Genomic DNA, 25,358 nt, shown 5'->3' on the forward strand with positions numbered 1-25,358 from the left:
ATACTTGAACCTAAACTTGAACCAAATCTTGTTCAAAGATCTACTAGACAAAGGAAACCACCTGAAAGGTATGGGTATTCTCTTGATGATTGGAGATGCATATTTTCATTGAATGTTAATATTGATGAGCTGAGATCTCTACAAGAGGCTCTTGGTAGGAATGATTTAGAGTCTTGGAAAATAGCCATGGATGAAGAAATGGAAGCTCTTAAGAGGAATCAAACATGGGACCCTGTACCATTGCCTGAAGGATGGAAGCCTATTAGTTGTAAATGGGTGTTCAACAGGAAGATGGGTTCAGATGGAAGCATTAAGAAGTATAAAGCATGTTTCATTGGAATAGGTTACTCTTAGGTTGAGGGAGTAGATTATGGTGAGATTTTTTTGTCTAGTATCTAAAATGACATGCATTAGATTTTTGCTTTCTATTATAGCAGCTTATGATCTAGAGATCAAGCAAATGGATGTGAAAACTACTTTCCCTCATGGAGATATGGAAGAAAAATTTACATGTCACAGCTAGAGAACTATGTGGTAAAAGGTAAAAGTCATTTGGTATATAAATTGAAAAATCCTTGTATGGTTTAAAACAAAGTCCTAGGATGTGGTACCAGAAGTTTGATACATATGTGTTGAGTTTGGGATTTGTGCAATCTAAATCTGATCACTATATATATTTCAAATCTGATGGTGATGGTTTCCTAGTTATTTCCTTGTATGTCGATGACATGTTGTTTATTGACAAAGGAAAAGGTTTGATTGTAGAGTTAAAATCTCAGCTCTCAATAAAGTTTGAAATAAAAGATCTTGGTGCAACTAGGCACATTCTAAGAATGGAGATTTTAAGAGATAGACAGAACAAAAAGCTTTGGCTAGGCTAAAGTAAGTATGTTGGTACTATTCTAAAAAGGTTCAATATGCAGGATTCAAGACCATTGAGTGCTCATGTTATAATGGGAACATAGCTTTCTAGTTCACTATGTTCTACATCCCCTTTGGAGATGGAAGAGATGTGTCAGGTACCATATTAGAGTGTTGTTAAAATTTTGATGTATGCTATGGTCTATTCAAGACCATACAATGCCCAAGCAGTGGGAGTACTTTCCCGTTATATGTCTAATCTAGGAAGAGCACATTGGGATGCAGTAAAAAGAGTTTTCAAATACTTGTGGGGTACCTCAAAGTACTCAATATGTTTTCATGGAACAGGAGACAAGCATTCCTTAGATATTCAAGGCTATGTGGATTTAGACTGGGCTAGTCATGTTGATAGTAGAAGATCCACCAGTGCATATGTGTTTACATTATTTGGTGGAGCAATTAGTTGGACGAGCAAGCGATAGGCTATGGTCACTTTGTTCACTACTGAGGTAGAGTATATGGCAACTACTCATGCATGCAAGGAAGCCATTTGGCTAAAGAGATTGTGTTCAGATATAGAGTTCAAATAGGGTGCAATGACAGTTAGCGTGCAATCTACCTAGTGAAGAACCCAAATTTTCATGCCAGGACCAAGCACATTGATGTACAATATCATTTTGTGAGAGATATGGTTGAAGATGGCAAGGTGAAGCTAGAAAAGGTAGAGACTTTGATGAATATTGTTGATGCATTAACTAAGTCCATAAGCAAAGAGAAGTTCAGATAGTGTTTAGAGTCTATGGGCCTCTCGGTCCCTAGCAATTAAGTCGATGATATTTTGGATCCCCTAACTCTTGCAAGGTGTTCAACAAGTGGGAGAATGTTGAGTACATGTGTCTCAAACTTACAATCTTTTTTTGGAAAATTTTAAATTTTATTTGTGGAAGTTTTTCACTTGTTTATATCTTAGAAAAGAGTACAAAATACCAAAAGGTGCACTGTCCATAGTAGAATATAGGAGGATCATTTTTAGAGCATAGTTAGTTTGTTTTATGACATTCATGGTGGTCTAAACTAAGAGACAAAATTATGGATGGGATTACTATTTTAACCTAGTTGTTTTTCCATCTTGGAAATGTAAATGTAAAAAATGGGTAACTTGTGACATGGTAGTTTTGCCCATGGTTTTGTAAAACTACAAGTGGTTTCTAGCTTGTAAAATCACTATAAAAGGAGGTCTTGGGGAAGTGCTTGAGTCATTAAGTTCAATTTACAAGATTGGGTGCTAGAATAAGTGTCTTTAAGTTCAAGTTGTGGTGATGCACTCCTATAAGAACTTGCATTACAAGTGTATTGTAATCATCTTGGTTTGACAATACATTATGTAGGTTTTGGAGGGTGGGGTTTTTCTCTCAGAAGGGTTTCCCCATAGTAATCATTGTGTTATGTGTTCATTGTTATTGTGATTATGTTATTATGCATTTCTTGAGATCTCTGCAATAGTTAGTTGAATTTGCATAATCGTCCTCTCAAAGATTAGTGAAGCCAAGATATCACTCACGAAGAAAGCTAAAAAGTCTAAAACAAGCAATCTGAAAGTGAAGAGGAAGTAGTTTTGACAGTGATCTTAAAGCCATTGAAACATTGCTTGCAAGAAGGTAACCCAAAGGCAAAGGAAAGTACAAAGGAAAAATTCCTTTAATCTATTTCTCTTGTGTTGCAAGATGTCTAAACAGAGAAAACAAAGATGAAAAGAAGCACAACAAGCACAAAGGCAAGAAGGATTTCAAGAACTTACAAGGACTACAAGGACAAAGGTAATAAATCTTGTTTTATGGCTAAAGATTTAGATAGTATTGAAGATGATGAAATGGTTTATATTGTTATAAAAGATGAATTTAATGATGAAGGAGATAAAAATGCACTTATCTCTCATGTTAGAAAAAATGATAAATGGATTATTGATAGTGGTTTCTCTCATCATATAACTGGTGAAAAAATAAAGTTTGAACATATGGAACATTTTGACGGTGGAAGTGTGAGATTTGGAAACAATGAACCATGCTACATAAAGGGAAAAGGTTGTATCTCACTAACTAATGAACTTAGATGTGATAATTCTTATTGGGTTGAAGGAGTACAACACAATCTACTAAGTGTAGCACACTTGAATAACATTGGATTCAAGGTAGAATTCATGAATGGGAAGGCCAAGCTACTGGATGGAAAAGGAAATCTGGTTGGGTCTAGTAAACAAACAAAAGGTAATCTATTCTACCTAGATCTTAGTAAAAGTTTATGTTTCATTGCTCAAGTAGAAGAAAGTTGGTTATGTCATAAAAGGATATATCATGTAAAGTTTGATAATCTGATCAAGATAAGAAAGAATAAAAGAGTGAGAAGTATTCCTAGTTTGAGGAAACCTAATATGGGCCTATGCAAAAATTGTCAAATTGGTAATATGAGAAAGACAAGTTCCAAAAGCAAGGACTATCATTCTAAAGAAGTCTTAGAGCTAGTTCATATAGACCTATGTGAACCTATTGAAATAGAGAGTTATAGTGGAGATAAGTAATTTATTCTTTTTTATTATTATTATTCTAGAATGATGAGTATAATGTATCTAAAAGATAAGTATGAAGCATTTCAAAATTTTAAGTGGTATCTAGCAAGAGTAGAGAAAGAAATTGGAAAGAAGCTAAAGTGTTTGAGGTCAAATAGAAGTGGTGAATTATCTCCAATGTGTTCAATGAATTTTGCATGGAAAGAGGAAGTAAGAGACAAGTATCAGCCCCTGGTACACCACAGCAGAATGGTATAGCTAAAAGAAGGAACAAATCCATCATGGATTGTGCAAGAACTTTTATGATAGAAAAGAGTGTTGCAATCAAATATTGGAAAGAAGCAATCAGTAATGCAGTGCATACCTTGAATAGAGTATGTAGTTGAAGAAAGACTCAAAAAAATCCTTATGAACTATGGTATGGTTACAAACCTAATGTAAGTTACTTGAAATTATTTGGTAGAAAATGTTATAATCTAAAAGAGTCTAGGAAAGGTAGATTTGATGTCAAAGATAATGAAGGTATATTCCTAGGATACTCCTATAGAAGTAAAGCATATAAATATTTGAACTTATCAGGTCATAAGATCATAGAAAGTACACATGCAAGAATTGATGAGTTTGTAGAAAAGAGTGAAGAAGAGAGCAACAAAGAACCTAAAAATCACATAAAGTTTGTCTACTATGAACTTGATGTAGTGCCAAATCTAATTGGAAGTTAGTAAACTTCACCTCCTGAGTCTTCAAAATTTCCAAAAGCTACCAAGTTGCAACCAATACAACCTGAGTCATAGTTTGAAGGACCCGAGTCATAGTCAGAAGCTACTGAGCTATTGCTAAAGAAAATTGAGTATGATGGACCCGAATCATAGATAATGGGACCTAAGCTTGACACAAAAGATCATGGAGAAGGTAGAGGAACAAGTTCTAAATCTAAAGTTCCTTTGTTTGTAAGATATGTCAGAAGGTACCATGCACTTAATCAGATCATTGGAGACAAGTCAATTGGAACAATGACAAGAAACAAATTGAAAGGTACATATTTGTTTACTGAATTTGAACCTAGATCAGTAAAAGATGCTTTGGATAATGAAAGTTGGATTGAAGCTATGAATGAAGAGATAGAAAAAATAGAGAGGAATAAGACTTGGACTCTTGTTCCTAGACCCAAGGATAATAATGTAAATGGTACAAATTTGGTTTTAAGAAATAAGTTGAATGAAGATGGAGAAGTTTCCATAAACAAAGCAAGGTTAGTATGCAAAGGCTATTCTCAAGAAGAAAGTATTGATTATGGTGAAGCTTTTGCTCCTATTGCAAGATTAGAAGGTGTTAGAACTTTACTTGATTATGTTACACATAGAGGATTTAAAGTTTATCAAATGGATGTGAAATCTATATTCTTGAATGAAATTCTTGAAGAGGAAGTTTACATAGAACAACCTGAAGGTTTTGTGGATCCTATAAAAAGAGATATGGTCTATAAATCTCACAAAGCATTGTATGATCTCAAGCAAGCTCCCAAAGCTTGGTATGAAAGACTTCATAACTACTTGATAAAGATTGGTTTTCAAAGAACAAATGATAACAATAGCCTGTATATCAAAGAAGGACTAGACAAAAAGTTTGTGTTGATAGAAACATTTGTGGATGAAGCATTATTTTATTGGAAATGATCACTTATGCAAAAAAATTTCATAAGAGATGAGTAAAGAATTTGAGATGTCCATGTTTGGAGAGATAAAATTCTTTGTTGGATTACAAATTTAGTATCCAAGAAAGATGATATTTACATTACTCGATCCAAACAAATTATGATTCCAAGGAGGTAGATTAGATCATATATAGATCAATGATTGGAAAACTACAATATATAGTGCATAGAAGGTCTGATATTGCATTAGCAGTTGGTATGGTGGAAAAATTCTTAGAAAATCCTAAAGAAAACCATTTAATGGCAATCAAAATAATCATGAGGTAGTTATGATACCATATACATTATATATTTTTTATTTTTATCATATATGAATAGATCTATAATAATAATAAATTAAATATCACATACCTATATTAACGATTGATCATATTCATAAAATTTTGTCATTTTGAATATAAAATAATGAAAAAGCATTGTAACTGCTAGAAAAAAACAAGCCCACCAAAGGTACTAAGAGAGATGGGAAGTTGTTGATTATAATATCAAAAGTATATTAAGTATTTTTTTTATCTATTACAAAGATAGATTATAAGATCAAATGAGTAAGTGCCTTATCTTGGGTAATTCCGCAAATCACAAACATACATCCATGATATTAGTGACATATCTCATACATCAAGATAGTAAATCTATATTATCACTTTGTGAACCAGACATCAGTGTTCATAATGAATCTCATACTCATGAAATATCCTTCTCATGAAACCTACAACCTTGTCAGGATAAGTATGCATTTAGTTGGTTCCTTGAACCAATGGCAAAACCTATCCATGCATACAACATTAAGGGGTTGCAACTAGATTTAATCTCTTTGTTCATAAACCCAAAAACATTGTAGACAATAGAGATAGGAGACAAGAATCAAAATTAATTGAAAATTCTTTTCTTCTTTTCTATTCATTTCCTTAAAAACAAATACATTAAGGATGTATATAGATAACTCATGAAATAACTAACAAATCAAAACTTTCTTTAAAACTCCATTAATGTTGTTCATACAAAGAGAAAATATGTTGAGGATGTGGTATACACAGTATATCATGCATAATCCTTCAAATTGATGTCCATCTCATAAAGTGCATGACTAGAAAGAAACTAAATGTAATTGAATCAATTATTGTCTTCTGAACATTTGTATCTTCTATTTTTATTCTATTTTGCCCCTGTTTTCAGATTCAATGTCAGTGAAGTTACATAATTAAATTAAATGTACTACAAATGGTAATTGTTCTACACTTGGTGATAATATATAAGAGGAAAGAATTGAGGTTGGCCATTACACATGTTTAAAGATCTCATAAGCATTCCAAATTTGGAGTGAAAATTAGCATGAACATGACTCTACCACCTCAAAATGAATTGAAAAGGATGATGTGAAACTATAGCTGTGCAAAGCATTCATATCATAAACATTGCCTGAGTGATACTAAAAGCTATGGAATATGGTACAAGAAAGGAGGCAATCTAGATTTGAAAGCATTCAGAAATGTTGATTGGGCAAGAAGTGTTGATGACAGCAAGAGCACCAATGGTGGAGCATTCTTTCTTGGTAAAAGACTAGTGTCTTGGACAAGTAAGAAGCATAATTATATTTCTTAGTCTATAGCTGAGCCAAAGTATGTGGTAACAATAGTTAATTGCTCCAATGTTGTTTGGTTCAAACAAATGTTGGCAGGTATGAAGATAGAAATCAAGGACCTAGTGATTATCTTCTATGATAACACCAATGAAATTAGTATATTAAAGAACCCTATGATGCATACCAAAACTAAGTGCATTGTTATAAAATATCATTTTCTAGGAGAATTAGTGCAAGATAAAGAGGTAAGATTGCAATATGTGAATACTAAAGAACAAATTGAAAACATATTCACTAATAGATTACCTAAGGATGAATTTTTGTATCTAAGAGGTAAGTTAGGGGTCATTGACCTATCTGAAGTTCACTAAATAAAGTTTAGTGATGCATCAATCAAAGCATGTTGAAGATCAGTCAGTTGATGCAGTATTGAAAAGGGCATATTGCATATGAGTTAGTAAATGAGGTACACTAATATTCATTGAATATTGCATTTGACATGAGATGTCAAAGAGGGAGAGTTTATTTTTATATCAAAAAAATTTTCTAAAGAGGAAGAATATATATTTCACAAAAATTTGTTTTGAAGATGTCAAAGAAGGAAATGAACTTGATCTGGTATCAAAGAGGAAGAGTTTGCAATCAGAAGAAGATGTTGAAGGTAGAGTTTGCTGATAGAGGGAGAAATTGAAGGCAAAGAGATTTCACACTGATAGAGGGAATTCTCTTGGATGAGAAACAAAATGAAACTAAGGATATGTTCCTTACTTTACTCTTGCTCTAAAATTTCATTGTATTATGACATGTTGTGTTGTCATCAATGCCAAAGAGGGAGATTGTTGAAAATAACTAGTTAATTGTGTATTATCTTTGATGTTACACAAAATTTCATATCTTTACTAGTCAATGTATGTCAAGCTCACTCAGGCATTGAAAATAGTTTCCTATGTTTGTCGAGCATTCTAGAGTTTGTCAAGTTCAGAAGATAATGTCTACCGATTTCAATCGAACGACAAAGAGAAGCTCATAGAAGTTGAGCGTTAACCAAGCTCACTCATTAATAAAGGAAAATTTGGATGGAACTAGTGTTAACCAAGGTCACTCAGTTACCAAAGAAACTTTGTGAAAATGCAGTGTTAACCAAGCTCACTACATTACCAAAGGAACTTTGTAAAAATGCAGCATTAACCGAGTTCACTTGGGTAACATAGGAAAAACATTTATGAGTTAGTATGTACATAGCAGAGTCGGCTAACAAAGAATTTTATTTGTTGGTTCTAGCTGACTGAGGAGATGAATATTAAGTACTCTAAGTTGTATTCAAGCTAGCTTGACAATATGTATGATATAAATATAAGTTCAAGTTGAGGATTGAAAATATTCAAGTGAATAGAAAATTTGATGATGCTTAAAGGAAGAAAATTATAAGGATAAACAAAATATCCTTGTGGAGTTACAAAGATACATTTGATCATATTAAGGGGATAAAACACCAGTTAGCACATGCATTTGTTGTGAAGGATTTGGGGGCAGCAAAACAAATCCTTGGTATGAAGATTTGTAGAGATAAGAAGAAGAAAAATTTTATGCTATCTCAAGCTAATTATGTTGAGAAGGTGTTGCAATGTTTCTCTATGGAGAATGTTAAAGCTATCAGCACACCTTTACCTAGTCATTGGAAGTTGATTGAGGAGATGTGTCCCAAGACACAAGAAAAGGAGGATAAGATGTCCAAGGTACCCTATGCTTTAGCTATAGGAAGCTTGATGTATGCTATGGTATGTACCAAGCTAGATATTGCACATGCAGTGGGAGTTATTAGTAGGTATATGAGTCATCCAGGAATTAAGCATTGTAATGCAGTCCAATGGATTCTCAAATATTTGAGAGGAACATCCAATAAGTGTTTACACTTTGGGGGCTCTACTACTGATTTATAGGGCTATGTTGATTTAAATTTGGTAGGGATATTAATACCAGGCAGAGTACTATAGGTTATGCCTTTACTATTGGAGGGGTAGTCGTGAGCTGGGTTTCTAGGTTACAGAAGATTAATGCTCTATCCACTACAGAGGCAGAGTATGTTATTGCTACAGAGACAACCAAGGAGATGATATGGCTTCAGTTCTTCTTAGAAGAATTGGGACACCCTTAGAAGGATAATTATTTGTTGACAGATAGTCAGAGTGCCATTCATCTTGTCAAGCATTCATCTCTACATTCAAAGACCAAACACATACAGTTGTGGTACCATTTCATTTGGTCAGTTTTGGAGGATGGATAGTTAAAGATGGATAAGATACATACAAATGAAAATCTAGTAGAGATGTTGACAAAGGTAGTAACAAGGGATAAGTTGAACTCCTCTTCAACTTTGGTTGGTCTTCTAGACTGAACATGGTTATAAGAACATTAGAGTCTAGGGTGATTTGATCTAGTGGAAGTCTCATGGAGTAGCGGCATAGTTATAGGAATAGTCTCCAAGTGGGAGATTGTTGTTTAGTGTGGAGCCTAATTAGTCCCCAAGTAGGATATTGTTGGTTTGTGGTGACTGATTAGGAAAGTACTCTAGATACTTCATAAAATACTTATATAAAGAGCTTAAGGTTAGGGATTGTTTCATAGTGGTGATGTGAAAATTGGTTCTTGTAGTAGTATTGAGATGTAAAGGATTACAAATTATAATTAGGTTGTAATTATTGGATCGTAATAATATTGAACTTGCTATTTGGTGGAGGTAGCTTAGGGATTGGGTGAACCACATTAGATCTTGGTGTCTTGTTTTCTTTCCTATGTGATCTATTTTTTTCTAATATTTGTTATATTTGCATGCAATTGTTATTTATGTCTGTAGTTTAATCCTAACAATATTGATTCAATAGAAAAAGCATCAAGGCCTTCTATTTCTTCCCAAAATCTATTTCTATAATTTTTTAACTTGTGATTCTTTACAAAGTATTGCCCTTTAATTTGTCTCACAATTAGTTCTACACCACCTCAAGCTTTCAAGACTTTTATTCCCTTTTCTTTCATAGCTATTATTCCAAGTAATAGAGCTTCATACTCCATAGTGTTATTTGTATTTCCAAACTCCAATTTGAAAGCCATGGGTTCAAGTTCTCCTTTGAGAGGTATTAACACTATGCCTGCTCTAGATCCTGACAAGGAGCAACTTCCATTGAACTCCAATGTCCATATAGATGATGACTCTTTTTCTTCATTGAGGTATTTAGTTCTAGGTCTTTGATTTCTTACTCATTTAGAGTATCTACAGTAAATAGCATGTAATTGCCAAACTCCAGTTCTTGATAGAGAATCTATGCTTTAGGATCGTCTGACTTTAAGACAGTAAATTTTGCCTTTCCCTCAAGTTCAAACTTGAATTTCTTACTCCCTATAGGTATAATTTCTTGAGACCAATCAAGTTTTATTTCTCCCCCTAAATCTTTGCAAAAACTTCTACTTAAGAGTAGACCATAGCTTGCCAAAATATCTACAACCAGAATAGTCAATAATAGTTTCTTTTCTGGATGGAAGGCTAGGGCTACTTGAGCATCTTTGATTTTTCCAAGTAACAGGACTTGCTTAGCATCCATTGAATAACATCTCCCATGAACTTTAGTGAGGGTAAGTCCCAAAGCTTTAGCTACAAAAAAAGGCATCACATTATCTGACACACCTAAATCTACTATGTAATTACTTAATTTACATCCGTTGATATATAGGGAGATGTAGAATGGGTCAGGTTTTTTCCTAGAGAAAGTTTCCAAGATAGTGGAGTCTTCTTGATTAAACACATTAGATGTCAAAGGTTCATCTTCTTCCTCAATGGTAATATTATGGTTTAAATCCAAAGCATCTCCTTTACAATGATCTACTAATCTCTTCAACTCAGACAGATGAGATCTCAAATAGTCTATAGGAGAGATTTGAATATTTGACTCTTTACAAAATTGGATAAAATCAAAAGGACTCTTGTCCTTACCTATTTGAGATGTCAAAGCTCCTTGATTAATGCAAGTGTTATTTGATGAAGATGTGGGATCATTTCCTAGAACATGATTGGGGGATTGAATTTTTAGCGTTTGACTCTAGGTTAACACCATGTGTGAAGTTCCATCAATAGTTCCATAGCATTCAGTCTTTGGCTTGAAGTCTGATTCATACTCCAAAAATAAATTTCCAAAGTCACCATTTGAGTATAAATCTCACTCAGAGAAAGGAGTTACAATGTTCAACTCATTAGTGGATAAAAAACTACATCATACGAGTAGGTTCTAGATAGCTTTCACTATTGTGATCTATTGTTAAATGAAACACACACATATTGATTTTCTTAGGTGCCACTTCAATCACCAACCTTGGTTGTGAACCCATAAGCTGCAAAAAAATTCCATCATTATTCCTTCCTAGTGGACTTTGATAATTCCGCTGGTAAGAGTGATTAAACCCAGCTAATTACCTCTTTATTACCACCAATTCATTTGACAACTTTTGAATCATCTCATCAGATGAGGTAGTGTTACTAGAACTTCCTTTGGTTTGAAGTTCTTGTTTCCATTTCCCGTGGAGATCAGGTCATCCTCAAATTCAAATGGCTTCTTTTGTGCATCTCCTAAATCTATGGGATGAGCCCTCCTCAAATCATAATTGATATCTGGCAGCATCACACTTATGAAGAATATTTTTAGATTTCTAGTAGTAGGTCTATCAGCTGTCAGGATCTTGCTAGTGATCTTACTAAAAGTTACAACGAAATCCCTCATACTCATGGGGGGTTACTTTTTAATAGATGTCAATTGTGTTAATAGGATGTGCTCATCTTCAGCCATTTTGAATCTTGTTCCAAAGGTCTTTCTCATCATGTCCCAACTCATGATTGAACTCTCATCTAAATGATAAAACCAATCCACTATATTCTTCATCAAAGTTTCTACAAAAAGCCTTATGGCTACATCTTCATGAGCTACTCCTAAAATGTGAGTAGCCGTGAAAAAAGATTTAATATGTTCATTAGTAGTTACTTTCCCATCACCTAAAAATCTAGGAAAATTCTTCCTTGAACAAGCTGGGAGTGGGTGATAAGATGTCAATGCTAATAAACCTGTTGCTATGGCTCAGGGAGTAGCCATGATTGTTTTAGCAAGGTATGGAAGGAAATTGACAACTGGAGGAGCAGTTACTCCATGTAGGGCCAACACCTAGCAAGTAGTATGTGAAGAACTTTGATTTCTAATAGGTGAAGGTGGTCTTCTCCAACTTTTCTTTTCACCTTTTCACCTTGAAGGATCTAGGATAGTGAAACTGAGTTCTCTAAGCTTTTCAAAAATAGGGTCTTGACCACCTTGCTCTTTGGTACTTCTGAGGAACTTGGCTTGTTCCAGGATGTTAGGTTAATTTTGCCTCTGAGCTTTACATTCTAACTATCTTTCTGCTCTTTAAATTTCTCTTTACTGAATAGCTTTTTCTAAGGCTTCAGCCCTAGATTCTTCTTCTTCCAATACTTGGCTTGTGTTTCTATAGTGCTTTGCATTCCTCCTATTCCTCCAAAAAAATGTGTTAAGAGATGAGATTATATCTTCTTGGTCATCCTAACATCCAAGATTAGGTTGGAGCACTAGAAATATGTTCTCATGAGGTAGTACCATTTTCCCTCATGTTATAAGTTTATTAATCAAGCGATTGTTTGTATCCATAGTAGAGTCGCCAAAAAATTGTTGGTAAAAAGATTGTTTTTTTTAATTTAACTCTTGGGTGCCCAAATTTTATGAACAATATCTGGTTACAATAGTTGGAAAGTTGCTTCTGAAAAGACTAACTTTCCTCTGAATTATTAGGTAGAGCTCCCTATTGCAGATTTGCAATGAATTATGTTTGTTCCTAAATCTAAAAAGTGGTATTTTCTTAACCCAAGAATAGGAGAGGTAAACTGAGCCAAACCTATATAGGATCTAACTTAGGAAAGAAAAGATCTTAGAAGATAAATTAAGTTTATGAACTCACACATCTTGTGAACTCATAAGACTTAAAGATTCAATATTTCATAACAACTAATGCTAATTGATTCAGCAAGAAACTAAATATGGAGAAAGAAAGATTAACTAGAAGAAAACATCTAAGGGAACTCTCTTGAACCTATGATGACAATACTTATCATATGAATAGTTTGCTGCTCAAAATAGGGGAATGAAGCTCTATTCATTCCTTGTTTTAATTTAGGTAAAAGAGAAAATAAACAATTAACAACTAAGAAAATGGAACAAAAAATAATTGACACAAAATACCATTCAATTGACTCTACAACATCTAGTATTTCACACCAAAATTCACCGACCTTTTATTAATCTTTCATCCCAATACATATAGGACTCTGAGATGATCATTACAAAAGATGTTCAATTGGTTCATCTTCTCAAAAATGACAAATGGCAAGGAACCAGTTTGTTGATTACAATGATTACATCAAAATATGGAAAGGGGTAGAATATGAATCACTTCACCTTCTTTCCCTTTTCTGCATTTTTCCTATAGGCCTTAGTATCTACAATGATTGGAATTAATTATTCATGCCTTTGAACATGTACATTAGTATATCTAAAGATCCATTTAGAATGATCTCTGGCCAAATCCTTGACAACACTCAAACGATCTTGTATTTCCTCCATGGCCATGTGTACATAGCCACCAAGTTTTTGGAGTTCAAAAATTCTATTCTAGTGACTGAAAGATATTCCCATCAGATTATCTATGTAATTGGAGAAGTTTGATTGCATGACAGCTACTCCAATTATTCCCTTTCCTTGTCCACTAGTCTAGGAATTTGTAGGTAAACCTCTCAGGAGTTTGGAATCTCTATCTTGATCCTTCTTCACTTTAACCTTAGTTTCCTTAAGCCCTTCTTCTACTTCTAAGATCATTTTAGACTTGAACTACATGCTCTAAAGCCATTCAAATAAAGGCTCATCTCGTTTAGGTAGGATCTTTTCTTCTATATCCTCCTTAGTCTTCATATGAATGATCATCTTTAGTAGAGAGACATAATCTTTGCTCTTTGTTCTCTCCATGGCCAAAGTGGCTCTATTTGATGAAATATTATCTATCTTTGTTTCCAACTCCTCAATATAGCATTTCCAATTTGCTCTATAATATAGAGTCCCTCCAACTAGAGTTTTCCACTTCACTCTCTACTGATCTGCCCAAAATATTTGTCTTCTTGGAGTTGAGAGATGAGCACTTGAACATCTGCAGAAGTGGGATCTTTGGTAATAGGCATTCCAAAGATGCTTTCCAATGGGGTGACCAATTACCTAATGAAGCCCTTCAGTTCTTGTATTTTTACATTCATCTAGACCTTTGACAACTTAAGGCTCTCCAACTATCCTTCAATCACTTCATTTGTCGACTTCCATAAACCAACTTTGGTATCATGTCTAGCTTCCCTGAGATCCACTTAATGTACTATAAAATCATCACTAGACACATCCTCAATTCTTCCCTCTTTGGTGGGTTTTTCTATCTCCATGGTTAGGTGCCCTATTTCAAGATCTTGTCTAAGAATGGACAAAGTCTTTTTCTTTTTAACCTTACTCAATGCTGATCAAAAGTAGATGGCAAGAGATAAGGTATCCTTGTTGGAAACTCATTCATATTTCCTTTTTCTCTTCCTATCTAGAGTATCCTCCAACCATGAATCTATGCTTATCACTTTGGAGGTAGTTCCAAGGGAATCTATGCTAAACATCTTTCTCTTGATTGGAGTGATTGCTTTTGCGGTTGAAGAGAAGGAATTCTTTGGGGCTTGTGAAATGAGCTTCAAAGAATCTTGGCCTTTCTCTACCTTCAAAGTCTTCTTTTTTGCCTCATCAAATTTGGTGGATTCACTATCACTACTTCCTCCATCTCCTAAATCTACTACATTTTCTTGAGGACTACTCGATTGGAGAAGTGCAACACTTGCAGATGGAACTGGGATACTATGAGGTGAGGGGACTATAGTAGCCACAATATCTTTAGGATCTTCTACTTACTTATTCTTTCCTTCTATTGGAGTTCCAACCACTAGGAGGGATCCATTGAATGACAAGTCTTAGCCAAAGGAATATTCTTGTCTGGAGGTTGATCACCTCCACCTAATGCTTGAGTTAATCATTGAGTGATAGCCAAGGTTACCCCTGATGTGCCACCTTGAGAGGAGGAAGCCACTACAGCTATTGGAGAAGCTTAAGCAAGTGTGCTTTTACTTTGACTCCTTTTGGCTATGGTCCATTCAACCCACCTCCTAGGCCTTTTAATAATTAAGGCCATCATGATCTCTAGCTCTTCTCCAACATCTTCATAAGGTTCTAAGTTGATAGGAGTATTTCTTAGCTTTGTTAGATAGGTGTTACTATACATATTCTAACCATCATCTTCTACTCCCTCAAAATTGATATTAACTTTATACATCCTCATTTGATCTACTGTAAGTCTGGTGAAAGCATGATCATGACTCTCAAACTCATCCTTGCAATTGGCCTAGTAGTCTTCAATGGTGGTGATGTGTTTGATCACACTTCCAACCTACAACACCTCCCTTGCATAGCCATTCAGATCAAACATAGGTCTTAAGACCTCATAAATCTCCAATATATATTTCAATTTGAACACCTTTAGCATGTTCTTTGCATCAAAATGGGAGTCACAACTAAAAGCTCCCACCTTCATAGGAAACTCATACCCTTTCGATTCTTCAAACTCTAGGTCAGCATGTTCACTTGGATTTCCTACTGCACGATCTCGATCATCATGATCATATCACTAGGATATCTCAATAGCTTCAAGGGAAATCCATCAAAAGCTTCAAGATGAAAATATGAAAAGGATGAGAATTGGATGAAATAACTCCCAAATTGGCTAATGGCTGCCATGGATTTAGGGTTGAATCTCCTCTCTGGACATCCTTGTAGTTCCCTACAAATTCTCATGGTAATGCATTGTTAACTCTTATATACTCTTCATAGCTATTTTCGAATTGTAAACATGGGTAGAATTCAAAAGACTTCACATCATCAAGAAAATTTTCCACCCTTGGAAGGCCTGGCCATAATTGTAAAGAAGCTAACATGTAAATGAGGAAGGAGGACACGTAGCATGCGTTGTATAATTTTTTAGTACTAAGAGCATTGGACAAAATCTCACTTACCTCGTGAGCCCAATCAATATATTGGGAATCAAAGCAGATGACTTGCACCAAAAAGAAATATTGCTCAATAAAGTTTAAAGCTTCAGCCTCACCTTTCAATCTATGCAAGAGGACCATGATGTCGACAATCTTAGGTTTGATTTTAGTCCCAAATAGAGTTTTATGATCATTACTCTTGGAACCCTATGGTTTTTGAAACCATGATTGGATGATCTCTTTTCTCCAAATCATCTTCTTTGCAAAGAATTTAGAAATGGCTCCTCCAAATGTCAAATCTGAAAATTCTTCTCGTTTTGGAACTCAAAGGCAATTCACCACAATTTTCCTATCAATGGAGATCAACACTGTGTCATCTAGCAATACAATTTGTCTAGTGTTTGGGTTGTAATGATTTATGAATTCATAGATTAATTCTAGAGCCTAAACTACAACAGGAAAACTAGCTGCCTCGACAAGCTCGCATCCTCGAAGCTTCTTAGTAATGGGATGGATTGGATTTGATCTCAATCTCTTCTAAAAATCTTGCATATCATAGACACAAAGAAAAGTATTGGTGATATTCAGTAGTGAAGACTTAATTCTATTCAACCCATTAAAACCTGCAAATCTAGTTGTCATTTCTCTTTGAGAATGAATTTTGAATCTAGAAAAGGAAAAAATAGTTAATGCATAGATCTGGCTTTTTGAAAAAGTTGTACAAATTAACAAAATAATAGTTCAAGAAAGAGTAGTAGTTGTTGTAACTATTCATGTTTCCATCTATATAGGAGTTGCAATTCATCCGTTGATCTTTAGAATTCGCACCACATGAATGAATTAAAAAAGAGATCCATTTTAATAGTAAATATATGGTTTTAATGGATATCTTAGTGTCTTTTCACTGTTCTGTTGTCCCAATGGTAACTTTCTATCTTCCCATACTTACTTTCCTATTTCCCTTTAAGTTTTAGGGAGTTACAAATAGAGTACTCCGTGAGAAAATATCTGTTGAGTTGAATTCTTCTTAATAACTCTTTCCCGCAATAGTTAGAATACTTCCTATCATTGTCTTGAGAAGTTTTATGCACAAATTGTGGGTCCAATTTACTTACAAACATGATTTTCTTTAAAATTCAAAAAATTATCCTCATGGGTTGAAAACCTACTAAGGAGAAGAATATTTCCATTTCTCTGCCCAGGCTTCCCTTTTACTCTACCTTTTGACTATTGTTTCCTTTGAGTTTGGAGATGTCCAAAAGAAGTCCAAAAATCATTAGGGACCCACATTTTGTCTCCTTTCCTTCTAAATTTCCTTTTGCAGAAAACTGACTTCATGGGTCGAAAACCTGCCGAGGAGAAGTCAGTTTTGAGTTTTCCGCTTGGAATGATTATAAGAGTCTTGACAAATCCTGAACATTCCCTAAGGTGGATAATCATAAAGGAGCATGAATTTTCCATAGGGCACCTTATTATTTTCTTATTTTGATCTAACTGTGTCATTTGGTGCTCTTCATGAGAAATTGCCTTCAAGGGTTGAAAACCCACCAAGGAGAAGATGAAGTCCAGATTTTCGCAAGCTTCTGTTCTTATTTGAGAAAATAATATGCCACAAATAGATATAACTCTATAAATAATCTTTGCATGAGCAACGTGAATCTCCATTGGATTATGCACTAAGATACCTGTGCAATCCCTCCACATAAACGAAAAACCATCTAGCTATGAAATGTGGAGAAGAGGAAAATGAAAAATCTGATGAAGACTCTTTCCACCTAAAGGGGGCTTAGACCTATTCTTGAACACACCTAGGAAATTACTAAGACACAAGAAATCACATTTACTACTCAGGTATAGGATGAAAAATTGGGCAACATGTTGGATACCTTCGAAGATTTCATAGAGGATCTGGGTGAGAGTAGAGAAGTGGGTGGGAAATTTGTCCACATTGAGCCAAGATTTGTCAAAAAATATAGTGAAGCCACTTGGACTTATCTGAAGGAGGGTGGGTTGCTTCTATTTATCCAATTTATTGAGGGTTGCAATGAGTAAGTTTCAATGTAGTTTTTCAACACTTGGAATAATAGGCAAGTGATTTTAAATGGGATCTCCTTTGAGATAAATGAAGACGTCATTGCTAAGGTGGGCAGTTTCTCTTAGGATGACTAAAACTGGCAAAAGAAGACTTGTGTTATGGATGAAGCCAGCCTCAATCAGTTCTTCCTCCCTGGTAAAAAAAATGGCTTGTGACCATGGTGGATTTGTTAGAATGGATTTTTCAGACCCCTGAAAGGAGCTATCCTATGCTATCATGTGTTATATCAACTTAGAGGATAGGTTCTAGATTTTTTACTATTATCATTTTTTTATTTTGAACCATTTTAGGAACCATGATCTTATTTTATTTCCCTACCTCATCCTTCATTCCATGGAAGACAATATCCTTAAGGTCAAGGACAAGATTTAAAAAGGTAACCCTATATTGTTCTTCGTCAAGCTTTCATGTTTAAACTATACAACTTTCATAAAAGCCTTTTCCCTTCCTAGCCTATAAATGTTCAAGTTTTCCTCCATAACCCTACTATCTCCACCTCAACCCCTCAAATATTGGTTGAGATTGTGTCTACTATTGATACTAAGAGCCCTAAGTCCTCTCTACATCATATCCTTAAGTAAATCAAAATGGAGAAGGAAATTAAAATTGTGGACTCAGAGATCGAAATGGAAGGGGGAAGATAGAGGTCCCTAAGAAATAACAAAAAATAGGTGAAAATAGATCTTAAGGCTAAGCATGAGTGCCATGTGAGTTCCAACTCCACTGGTAGTGTAAAAAGCTGACCCCTATAGAAAAGATAGAAGAAAAAGATTTTAGGAAGAAGTACATTGAGGATGAGGAAGAGGAGATAGGTAGTGAAGGGAAAGGGGGATAAAGTATCCCTACTTATAGCTACTTAAGCCCTATTCCATTTCATGTGCCAGATACCATTGAGAATGATACTCCTAATAATCCTAAGTAGGTGGGCGATAATGGTGAGAACCTCACCTCCCCTCCTTGTTAGCACGATAAATGAGAGATCCAAGATAAGGACCCCCAGGGGACCCCCCAAGGTACAAACCAAAAATGTAGTAAAGAGTTGGTGGCCATGGAGAAGAGTTTAAAGAAACTAAAGGAAAGGTAGGATATTGTTGAATAAATATGTGATGATGTGGCTAGGTTTGCAGTCAAGGTCATATCTCTACGACATTGATCCTTCATCCCCTACATGTTCAAATAGAATGCCTTACTGCTATAGCAAGGGTGAATACCATAGGATCTCTCTACAATTTCCTTTTTGATGATTGGCTATAGCTACTTCTAGACAAGCCAGAGGGGAATAAGAAGAACAACGAGAGTTAATTCTTCTTTTGTTTTAGTTTTAGTTTTGTTGTATTTTCTTGTTTAGCACTTGACCCTTGTGGGATTGTTTCATGGTGCTTTCATAGACTCTCGATTAATATTAGTTATGTATATATTATCTTTATGAGTTCTTGTAGTTTCTTACTAATGGTTAGGTTTTGGGACACTCTAATGTGGGGGGTTTTGAAATTAAGAAGGGAAATAGGTTAATGTGTTGTAATTGACTTATAGTTCTACAACATTTTGTTTCATAGGTCAGCCAACATTTTTGGTTTCTTTTTAATTTAAAAAACCATTGAAAGATAACCGTGCACAATAACACTAGTTATGTTAACTAGGGAAACCCTTGATCAAATGGAAAACCCCCGAGGGGGTGATGCCTACAAGATGATGTATTAATATAAAAATTCCTTGTGAAAGGATAGATCTTGCTAGGAGTCAATGAAATACAATCAATAAATATGAGTCCCTATTAGGAGACTTGAATTTTTGTTAGGAGATTCCAACCTTGTTAGGATTTGTACACCAACCTTGTTAGGAGTTGAAAGGAGGACAATTGAACTCACTATCCAAATAGCCTTAGAAATAATCTTCACTAGACAATCTTCTAGATAAGGATATCCAAGATCTCTGAACTAAATAAACAATAACTCCTTTTCTAATACAGTTCCTTGTAAGCTTAAAACACATCAATCCTCATCACTCTCTACTCTAATCAAAAAAAATTCACAGTCAAGTTCACTTATACAATGACTATTTGTACTGGATCTCACTTTCAAGTTCGCATAACAAAAAATATCTCATTGATGATTACAACTAAAGAAGCAACCTTTCCTTTGTACCAAGTCCTAAAGAAATGTGTTGAGCAAGCCTTTAGGCTTTCCTAAATTATAATAATAATATAGGAAATTCTTAAGATATTACAATAGATGTTTCATTATGATTATACACATTTTCAAGATTATCAACAAACTGTCACCACGCAATCTTCATAACTTTGCATACGTTGAACATCTAATTATGCCCTCTTAACCAAGGAATATTTTTCATGTTTTCCACCTTTTTCTAATTATTCTTAATAAAATTCCATCCCTGTGAAGAGATATCATCAAAATATTAGGACCCACTTTTTAAAAATGTTCTATAAAGGTTGTCTTTAGTAAATTTTGCATAATTTGAACTAGTCTTCATATTTTTGTACACAGTCATAGCTATAACATCTAGACATACTGATGAACATATCCACAAGTGAAAATTATCTAATATTCAATCCTCAATGGTTAATACTTCTTGATTTGTAACTTTATCAATCTTCATAGAATAACTAGTATGTTGACATCGCTGACAAATATTGTCATGAATGCAACACATAAGCTCTGAATTATCTCTCTAACATTGCTAACATACTCCCTATATAAATATCATCAAAATTATTTCTAATAAGCTACCCCTTTAGCATTGATGGAAATATAGATGAGAAACATATAAGTTCCATGAATACCAAATATATTTCTTCCTTGTATGCCTTTGATCCCCCATTCATGCTACCCATGAATGTAAACATACATCTCAGTCTCAAAAATGCTTTAAAGATTTTTTCATGGTCAAATCACAATCATACAATAAACAACATGCTTAAAAGGAATGTGTTAATCTCCCCCATAGATCATAAGGAAGGTGTTCCTACATGCTTTCTTGCATTCCTTGAGTTATCGCTTTTGTGAGCTCCTATTGAAATAATGTCTTCCTTTTTTTGGTTGAATCTATCTCAAGTTCTATTTCTGTTAAATAAGTCATGAGATTTTCAGTTATATCCAATAAACTTTTATTCTTTTTAGAGATAGTCCTTTTTTTTATATTTGTTCCTTGTGTTATAGTTTCCATTTGACCCTTTCCTTGATCAGTGTTGGTTCTGATTACTTTACTAAACCCCTTCTCTATTGATGTATCTATAGTCTCCTCCTTGTCTTGTTTTCCTTTACTCTCTTTTATATTCTTTATATCATGCCTTGTTTGCACTCCTATTCTAGCACTCTTGTTCCTTTCAATCTTGTTTATCTCTATCTCTAGATCCAATATAGAAACAATATTACTTTTCACTCTATATATATGGTTCTCTATTATTTCTAGATATTGGTGTTCTATATGGGCTTCATTCCAAAGAGCTACTTTGTCACATAAATCACTTTTAGTTAATAATATCCCATGCACCACTTATCTGTATTTGGTTATTTTTTCCTTGATATCCTTCATGTATGAGTTACTGTAGCTACATTTCTTGCATATCTTAAGTCTATTGATGGCATATCCTCTATTTCTTTGACTTTATTAAGCTCAAACTTCTCTTAATCATGGATGTTATCTTTGTTTCACCAAATTATGCATTATTGGTTTGATTATCTTTTTGAAGATGAATTGAGTTATTGTTAGGGCACTATTTGTTGTCCAAATTCTCTTGTGTGATTTCTCCTTCCTCAATCTCATCTTCCTCTAAATCTCCTTCTGGAAAAAAAAAATTCACTTACTAGGCATGTATTTATTGCCCACTGATAGTTCTAAATGTCAACTCTTGGGTTGTAGTAGTATCAATATTTATTGAGGTTGCTTAACCTCTATTTGATTCTCATTGGTAATTATTGAAAAGATCTTATTATGGCTCAAGGTTCTATTTATGAAAATGAAATCCTATTTGTTTAACCCCCTGTCAAAAAGAATGATTTCTTTTATATGACGTTCAAATTTAATATAATGCAAGTTATACATTTATCCATTAGTTATTAATTTAACATTTTTGTTGTTATTGAAATCTGGTTTAATGGTAACTAGGATCTTGATGTCATTTGAATCCTTGTATTCGGCATCAATTCCTATGAACACTCCTATGGCATCCCCACTATGTTTTAAAATTTTGAATTTTAGTAGTTCTTCTTGTTTGGCTATAATTTACACCCAAGTTTGTAGATTTAGAGTTTTAACAGTATCCTCATTAAAATTAGGCATCCAACTAATGAAGTTAACACTAAAACCTTTTAGGAAACAAATAGGATCAAAGAGAATAATATCTTTGATGTTTTATTACTACAATGTGAATAAACTGATCGATGTGTTAGGATAGAGATTCCTACCTAGCTTCCACAAAAATTTTCCAGCCAATTTCTTAGATTTGGATCTATACTTTTAGGTTCATTCTAGTAAGCAAAAGATTCCCAAGTCTTTACATTTGAACCATCACTTTTTGTTGCATTTATTGCTAATGATTAAGATGTTATCATTCACCTCTGGTTTTGCATTGGAAGCCTTCAAGATTATGTTTACTATAGGAGAGAATTTATGTTTCCCTGTATTCTCCTTATGGATATGTGTTTCTAATCCTAATACCTTGGTAGGGTTAAGGTTCTAATTTGAATTAGGATTTCTATTTTGTATATTACACCCACAAATAGATTGATTTATGGAGGGAATGGGAGCTCACTTGAAAGACAAGTTGAGGTTCATATCTAGGGGTTTTTCATTAAGGGTTTTGGGATTGATCTAATAGACTATCCTTATTATGCTCAGGTCTTTATGTAAGCTAAGGAAATTGCTTTGAAATTTTGATCCTAATGGCATTATGTTTGTCTTTGAGAATTTTGGATGGAATTGGTGGTTGAGTGTGTTGGCATAGCGACTATATCCTCGATGAGCCCTCTCCACCACCAACACATCCTTTTGGTGTGATGGCAAAATCTACTTGGTATCAAAGTACAGGTCATCGGTTTGAGTCCCTCAAGCCCTTTGATCCTTTGCTTATGTAGGCTTGGATTATCGATATGGTTTGTAGTGGGTACAAATCCTACATGATAAATGGTTGTATTCGGCTCCATCATGTGGGGGGTGTTGGCATAGTGACTATATCCTCGATGAACCCTCTCCACCACTAGCATATGCTTTTGGTGTGATGGAAAAATCTACAGAGTGTTATGATTCTTCTTTATGTGATCTTTTTTGTTCATGACTTTGATCCATTTATCTTCTAGTTTCTTTTTCTCCAAATGCAAAATTGCAAGTTTTTGATTTTGAAGGCTTACCTTGAGGAGCTGCAGGACTTGGAGCTTGAACTACTTTTGTGGCGGCCTCAAAGGTTTGATTTTTGGATCTAGACACTAGTCACTTTTGGAATACTTCATCTTGGTGAAGAAAGCCTTTTTCCTATTCACAATAGCATCCTTGACTTGCTTGGGGGATTCGAAGTGATGAGTCTCAAGAGGGTTCTTCGATTTTCTGTTGAATATAGGATTGGATTCCTTGACTGAGCAGAAGATGTCAAAATGATTCATTGCAGGGATTGATATGTAGATAGCATATTTAGTTTTATTGAAATAATCAGTATTTTTTCTGTGAAAATTCTTACTTGCACTTCATTGCATGTTTGTATTTTTCTTCTCCCTTAATTAGCTAATAGGCTTTCCCATTGGAGCTCACTCCAGCCGGAAGTTGTCTCATGCCTGAGAACTTTTCTGTAAACCATCTTCAGTCACCAGCTACATTGTGATCTACCATCTACGATCTTTATAATTACTTGATGTTACGTCTGACACAAATTAGGAAGTTGGGTCATCAGTCTATCTACTTCTATAATGAAATAATCTTGTCCATTATGATTTGCAATCAGAAAATCTTACATAAATCTTTTCCATTACGATTCTGCATCAGTAAAAAGTATGAAATAAATCAAATTTGATTTCTCTCAGCTCAAGGTAAGATTTTAGGAACCTCAAGTCATCCATGTATGTTGTGATTCAAGAGTTCTCCACCATGAATTGATCAGCCACCGATAAGTACTTCCAATAAATTTTTGGTAGTTTCTGAGATCTCAAGGAGATTTAAAAGTTCTATATCAATATTATAGAAGGATAAATTAGGAAGTCTCTTGGCCTTTGGCAAGAGACATTGATTCAACATCTTATTCACTTTCAATATTTTGTTTGACAATCGCACTGATTGAAGAAGAGATCCAAAATCATGACATGGGGTTTTATTTTTTGGGGATTTCAGGCTGAGGACACGCAATCATGGAACCAGTTGTAATTGCCACAAACAGAAACCTGAGTGCCTTGCATCCCCTTCATAAGATGTTAAGCCCTCATTTTCATGATACAATGAGCATCAATGCTCTGGCTCGCCATATTCTCATAAATGTTGGGGGATTAACTGAAAGAACATTGTTTCTAAAGAAGTATTCATGGAATTGACTGCTATTGTTTACAAAAATTGGAGATTTGACGAGGAAGGCTTACCTGCTGATCTTCTCGAAAGGTACTAAATTACTAACACTATCTAGTTGGGTTCCTCTAAAATTTAATCCTTTTGAAGATACTGACACCCAGAATTTGGGATAAAATAGGGGAATGGCAGAGGAGGATGAATCGATGCCCCATGGGCTAAGGCTGGTGATCCAAGACTATCCTTTTGCTGTTGATGGATTCGATATATGGTTTGCAATACAAAAATGGGTTGGGAAATATGTGTCCATCTATTACAACGATAATGATGAACTTGTAAGAGGTGACACGGAGCTTCAGGCATGGTGGGATGAAATTCGAAATGTTGGTCATGCGGATAAAAAGGATGAATCTTGGTGGTAAAAGATGGAAACAGTAGAAGAACTTAAAAGAACATTAGCAATAATGATATGGGTTTCTTTGGCTCTTTAACGACCCGTTCCTTATCATTTTCTTGGAGACATATTGTTGGTTCATAAGGTGAGTTGTTTTTCGTCTGAATAAGTTCTCTATACCTTTTGTGAAGTGATGGAGGAATGGTAATTCCACATCTAAGTTCTTTCAAGTCTCATTCTGCATAAGTTTGTTTGAATATTTACTTCCAAGTCAAATCACGTTGGGTTCAATGGAATAAAAGGGACTGATCTAATACATGGTTTTTATAACAACTCAAGACACGAAGCTGCTACGAAGTATTATTCTAGATTACTAGTCAAGTTGTACACAATACTACTTCATCTCCATTCAATAACAAGTTATAATTATGGACTGTGGTAACTTTATTTTGAGCATATCATGCAGTTATTAATTGTATGAATCAACT

General features: G+C 34.5%; 1 pseudogene; it reads left to right on the plus strand.

Moving 5' to 3' along the window:
• LOC149531953 (putative linoleate 9S-lipoxygenase 5) overlaps nucleotides 1-24,967 on the plus strand; it is a 37,705-nt pseudogene extending 12,738 nt beyond the window's left edge.
• The last annotated feature ends 391 nt before the right edge of the window (nucleotides 24,968-25,358 follow it).

This window comes from Cupressus sempervirens, chromosome 11, assembly GCF_028749045.1.
Source record: "Cupressus sempervirens isolate cs-2001-9-10 chromosome 11, ASM2874904v1, whole genome shotgun sequence".
Lineage (NCBI taxonomy): Eukaryota > Viridiplantae > Streptophyta > Pinopsida > Cupressales > Cupressaceae > Cupressus > Cupressus sempervirens.